This window comes from Centrocercus urophasianus, unplaced genomic scaffold, assembly GCF_019232065.1.
Source record: "Centrocercus urophasianus isolate 14NV4802_14NV808 unplaced genomic scaffold, USGS_Curo_1.0 seq_18, whole genome shotgun sequence".
In the NCBI taxonomy this organism is placed as follows: domain Eukaryota; kingdom Metazoa; phylum Chordata; class Aves; order Galliformes; family Phasianidae; genus Centrocercus; species Centrocercus urophasianus.
Window position 1 is genome coordinate 3,556,321 of NW_024884733.1, and position 6,000 is coordinate 3,562,320.

General features: G+C 46.1%; 1 protein-coding gene across 1 annotated transcript in view; it reads right to left on the reverse strand.

Annotated features, from left to right (window-relative positions):
- COP1 (COP1 E3 ubiquitin ligase) overlaps positions 1-5,902 on the reverse strand; it is a 126,698-nt gene extending 120,796 nt beyond the window's left edge. Inside the window, exon 1 of the mRNA XM_042819446.1 lies at positions 5,820-5,902. The gene's annotated coding sequence lies outside the window, so the exon portion shown is untranslated. The remainder of the gene's footprint in view (positions 1-5,819) is intronic.
- Positions 5,903-6,000: the final 98 nt, after the last annotated feature.

Below are 6,000 nucleotides of genomic sequence, written 5' to 3' on the forward strand. Positions count from 1 at the left end.
CAAGTGGAAACCAACAGACCAGCAGTGTTCAGAGTCACAGGAGAAAACAGAAGAGAGGATGTGGGAACCCAAATTAGGAAAACAGGATAATGCAGCCAGACACCAAAGCTTCAGCTCTTTCCAGAACTATTTCTCAACCAACACAAGCACAGCACTCAGAGCAAGACACGCAGCCAGGCAGTGCTCACAGAGCCTGGGGCAGGCAGGAGGTAAAGGGATCTACTGAGATGGCAATACAGGGTATCAGCCTCCTCGACAAGTGGCTGCAATGGATTTGGAAGGGAAAAGGAAGATAAACAAAAGCAGAAGAGCTGCACTTGACTCCCAGTGCCTGCTATAATTTGCTGCTAGTGATGGTTAGTATGACACGCTATCACATAATGCCTTCAGAATTTGATCAGCTATCTAGCAAGGTGCTGTGGACAACAGAATCATAACTTTCTATGCAACACATGCAGCGGATGTGCCACAAGCTACATCTTGCTTTCAAGCCCAGAGATTCCAATGCTATCCTCACATTCCTGCTAGTCCATACAAACCTGCACTCGGAGAGAAGTTAACCAGCAGCTGCTTTCTTCACAAGCAGCCCCCCCTTAGGAGATGCATTCTCATAGAATCACCTGTTAAAAAACTGCTAACAGCCTTTGCTGTTTACACAACTCTTTTCTGAATTTAAGATGAAAGCATTTGATATCAGACCAAACATGCAATGCCTAGCTAAGCAGGCTCTATTTTGCCACAATTTCTCCCCTAGAGACTGAAAAAGATATCACAGCAGTCATTCCCCACATCCCACCACTCTTTTCAGAGGATACTTTTATCTAGGACCCACTGAGCATTTAAAAGGAGGAGCAGCATCTTTTAAAATATCTTTTAAGCCCATAGAGAGTGGAAGCCATGGCCACTGCAAACTAAATCCCCCTCGAAGTGACCAAATTGGGAAGGATGGATGCCTTTAAGTTTGTTCAACCTGATACACAGACTAGGTTGTCTTAAACACCCCAGAAAATCTGCTACATGAACACAACTTAACTGTGAGCTAAGCAGAACATTATTCTTTGCATCACTGCAAGAATAAAGATGCAACTTAAGTAACTAACTGGCACCTGCTCCTCTTGTGCCCCAGCAGATCCCTTACTGTGAATCAGTCGTCCCAAGCTGCACCACATGAGGCATTAAGGTCACTTGTTTCTAAAACAGGAGCAACTTAGTTTCAAGGCACTTTTTAGTCAGAATAAGTTTTCAACAAACTTGGCCAACAAGGATGTATGAACGAGAGGAAAGAATTAAAAAAAAAAAAAAAATCAAGCATCCCTTAGGGGCTAGCTAACAGAATACAAAGAGAGTCAAAAACCTGTGGTTACAGAGACAGAGGATTAAGGTCTCTGAGGCTGGTCTCTCCCCACTGGTGATGAAGAGTTTCATTACCTTGCTGCCCCCTGGTAAGCCATATAACATGGCATTATTTGGAGACAAGGGCTAAAAAACTGCTGTTTTGCGCAGCATCAGATGCATTTTCTCTGGTACGCTCCTAGCAATAAGTACAGGAAACAACAAAGCTGCAAGGCTCTTCTGTCTGCAGCAAGACATCAGAAATTAGAGCTAAAGGAGGAATACACCCTCCTGACATGACAGCTATCCAAGACCATTGTTTCCCAACTTATTCTTCTTCATACCAGTTTGACTGGAGAAGTGACAGAGCTAAAACAGCTGAGAAAAAGCAAACAGAGCCTGCAAAAATAGCCACTCAGCTCCAGTGTCATTCTCAACAGAGCCTGAAGTTTCCACTCAGAACCATTTCTCAACCCAGATACTCAGTGACTTACAAAGGGAAACAAGATTGATGTCTTTGATACTTATCAAAGCCAAGCTAGCTGTAACCCATAGAAGTTGCTGTGCACCAGTTGTTTTATGTTAGCCTAACAGAGAGAAAGTTAAGAAATGAGCAGAGGCATGAGACAGGAACTTGAGTCTCATTGCAGCTTGCAGCACTCACTGAAGCACAGGGCATGGTGAAACTAAGGCCCCTACACTTGAGGTAGCTCCCATTCGCTGTTTGATGGACTCAAGAAGCAGAGTCATGTAAAAAAGGTGCAGATTACTCCAGAAAGCCACCAGTTTCACTGCTCTTTACCAGATAACGATACCCTATTGACTAAATTACCTGCCCTACACTTTCTAAACCACAAAGGCTTATCTGTGCATCTGGTTGAAGCAGTCATTATAAAACTCAAGCACATTCCGTATTTCCTTCTGTTCCACAGCAAAGCACACCTGCTAAAGTTTCTTCCTCCTACTCCATTCTTCTGGGATCTAAGAGAGCAGCACTGGCTACGGGCTCTGAATGGTCAAGCTCTGTGTAAACAATAAAGATCACTGCCGTCAAGTATCTGCTTGATACAAAGCTCAAACAGCAGATCACAAGAATACAAACAACTATACTTACACATGTCATCATTAACATGGAAACACCTAAAGAAAGAACTGGTTTTAAAGACCTACAAGCCTACCTTTAAACGTAGCAAGCAGAGCTTCCCACGCCCAAGTTAGCTGGGCGTACCTCTGTATGCAATATACTCTTTTCCATATGCTCTTATTTTATGTCAGAGCTCAAACAAGCACTGAAATGAAGCAGCCACTGAAAAGTCAGCCTGCAGTTCAGACCACCCCCCTCCCCCCGATTTGGGAAGCAAAACAACTGGCAACTGGTTTTAGAAAGTTTTAGTCAACCATTAATTGGGAGGGTTAAGGTAAGGCCTGGGAAAACCATAGGCAATTACACTGCTACAGAGGAGGAAATCCTCCAATTAGAGGATTCCCTTTCAGACACTCCTGAGGCAACTGGAAAGAGTCTCGGCTACACAAGCAATACCAAGTCTGTCTTTAAATTCTACATCCTACACCAAGAGGAACAAGAAGTTTCCCCTATCACCATAAAGGTGTCTAGTAAGTCACACATATGTGCTTTCCTGGTCTGGCGTAACGCATTTCCAGGCAGAAGCTGAAAAGTACTACAAACAGTACCTATTTGCAAACCCCTGAGCTCAAGATTTCACAACCCAGACTAGCAGCGTATGCCAGCATTTGCATTAAAGCCTCAGCCTCACATTTCTGAGAGCACGTTTTTGGAAGACTGAGAGGCTGTGCACTTAGGCTACCAACAGGATTTTCACAAAGAAGTTCAGGTGAGTTGTGTACCTGAAAGCCCTTCTTCCAGCTTCAGTTTGGTATAGGCAGGATCTGATGCCAAATCTCCAGCTGCATCTAACAGTAACTCACAATCCATATGCAGGAAGATCATTGAACGACCCCTGCATCTGGCAGAGTCTTGAAAGCATCCTTGGAAAAGCTGCATATTGAAGCTCTCTCTTCTCAGACTAAAATAGCCAAAGCTTGTTTAAACCAATTCTTCGAACCTGAACAGACACCTTTCTTGTTGGATGTTACTCAAAGTTGCCAGTTGAGTTTTCACTTCTGTATTGCATAACTGTACTGCTACTTCAAGAAAAGAGATGAGTGCTATAATTCAAACCTATTGTTAATAGCAGGTGCTACAGCCCACTGACATACATGGCAGTGAAGAACCCAGGTAAGTTACTATAATTATTACTTGCTCTTAAAGCTTCTGACCTATAGTTAAGTAGACCCAGCGTGGCTCTCCTTTAAAGTACAGAAGGGCAGTAAAGGCATTTTGCCTTAATTACTGCTCAGCTGACTTTTTTTTCCCCCCTTCTTACTTACTCAGCCAGCAGTATTCCTGAATGAGGAGAAAACAATTAATTACTCTCCTTGCAGCACTTACCTGCAGGCAAAAAAAAAAAAAATAGCAGCATGCAACTCTGCTTTTTGAATGGACTCAAAGCACTCAAATTGTCCTACAAACATAATGGTAAGGATTTGACGTCCCTTGCTTTCAGCAACCTTATTCCTATGACTCGCAACAAAGCATAAACTGACTGGACAGGGATGGGAAGTGATGGCTGTAGACCACACCATAACAAATATACAAGGGCATTCATCATCACATCACTTACCATAACCAGAAAAAAAGTAGCAAAGCAACTAAGCAGCTATTTCCCCAAACAAGTACCCTTAAACCCACTTCACATGGCCCATGCTCAGACAGAGCACACCAGCCAATAGCAGCTGTCTGCTCACCCCAATTCCACTACAGAGCAAACCTACAGCGACAGGTAATGACCAAAAATTACTTCCATTACTAGCAAGAAGTTGTTGCTGTTTTTCCTGCCTCCAACTTCTCAGCAGCTTCACTTAAGTAACAAGGATACTTCCCATCTACCCTGACAGTTTAAGATCAAGTCCATGGGGCTTTGCTACGACACATGTCCTGCAGATACAAACATCCAATCCTCCCCTGTAAGTCAGCAGTCAGACAGGGCCACCTTGGCAGCTGCAGTCCACTTTCTTTTCCTCTTGTACTTCCAGCCGATGACTTTCCTACAGCTCACGCTTGTTTCTGGTTTCTTCTCAATATCAGCTGAGAGCACTCACCCTACCATTCTGTTCTCACATTTTAGTACATCCACCCAGCCATAAACACCAAACCTCCTCCTAATGTTTGAAGATTTGAAACCCACAACCTGTCTTTAAACTGAGAATTACCACCAGCTCCCACAGCAGACACAGCACCGGGCCTTGTTCTTCCACATCTGCTGGATGGGTATTTTCAGCTACAAGCAGCAACCCTGGCTGAACATCAGAAGGATGACATGTGGGGAGGTTCAAGGAAGAAAGCTTTTCTCATCACTGCAGAAGTTCTGAACATTAGAAGGACAACATATGTAGAGGATTAAGGAAAAAAATGTTTCTCATCATCGCAAAAGTTCCCTACTTATCTGGGGTTAGGTGCTGGACTGACACAAACACTTACCTCCAACTAACAGAGGAAGGCCCACATCAATTTCGCTGGATTTATAGTGACCCAAAAATAATAAAAGCGATGGCCAAGGGGACACAGAATCATAGGGGTTGGTTGGAAGGGACTTCTGCTAAAGCAGGTTCCCTACAATAGGTAACACAGTGCTCAAGTGGCCTTAAATATTCTCAGAGAAGGGAACTCCACCACCACCCTGGGCAGCCTGTTCCACTGCTCTGCCACCTGCATAGTAAGGAAATACAGGACTTCAGGGGCTGGAAGGGAACTCTAGAGACCATCTAGTCCAACCCCCTGCCAAAGTAGGCTCCCTAGACCAGGTTGCACAGGTACTAAAGACCAAAGTGAATGCGTGTCTCCACAGGAGACTCCACAACCTTCCTGGGCAGCCCGTTCCAGTGCTCTGTCGCCCTTACCGTGAAGTTCTTATTCACATTTGTGTGGAACTTTCTATGCTCCAGTTCGTGGTCATTTCCCCTTGTCCTGTCATGACACAGCACTGAAGAGAGCCTGGTGCATACCACATCTTAGACATTTATACAGATTGATCAGATCCCCATAGAACTTCTACCTCACTTTACTATGAAACTCCCTATCTTGCAACCCGTGCCCACCGTCCCTCATTCTGTTGCTGGGCAGCACCAAAAGATGCCGGTCCAAGTCGCATGGTTAAACAGCCACGAGTTCAGCTTTCCCTCACCAGGGAGATGTTCCAGGCCCCTAACAGAGGGATTTCTGAAACTCCTTACAGCCCCCGCGCAGCAACCAAACAAGTAAGCAACAGAACCACGGGACCGGCTGCGGGATCCTCCAGCTGAGCAGTGGGAACGGAACGGCGGGAGCGCTCTGTGAGAGCGGGGGAGACCGCGGGAAGGGCCGAGGGCCGCCTCGAGAGGCCTCGCTCCCCCTCCATCCCCGCACTCACCACACAAAGTCGTTGCTCTTGTCCTCGTAGGAGTTGAGCAGCCCGTTGCAGAGCGGGGTGAGCAGCGGCCTCTTCCTGCCCCCTCCTCCCGCCCCGCCGCCACCAGACGAGCCGCCGCCGCCGGGCCGCGCCGCCGCCGCCAGCCGGGCCAACCCCGCGCCCGCCGCCGCCGCTGCGCCCG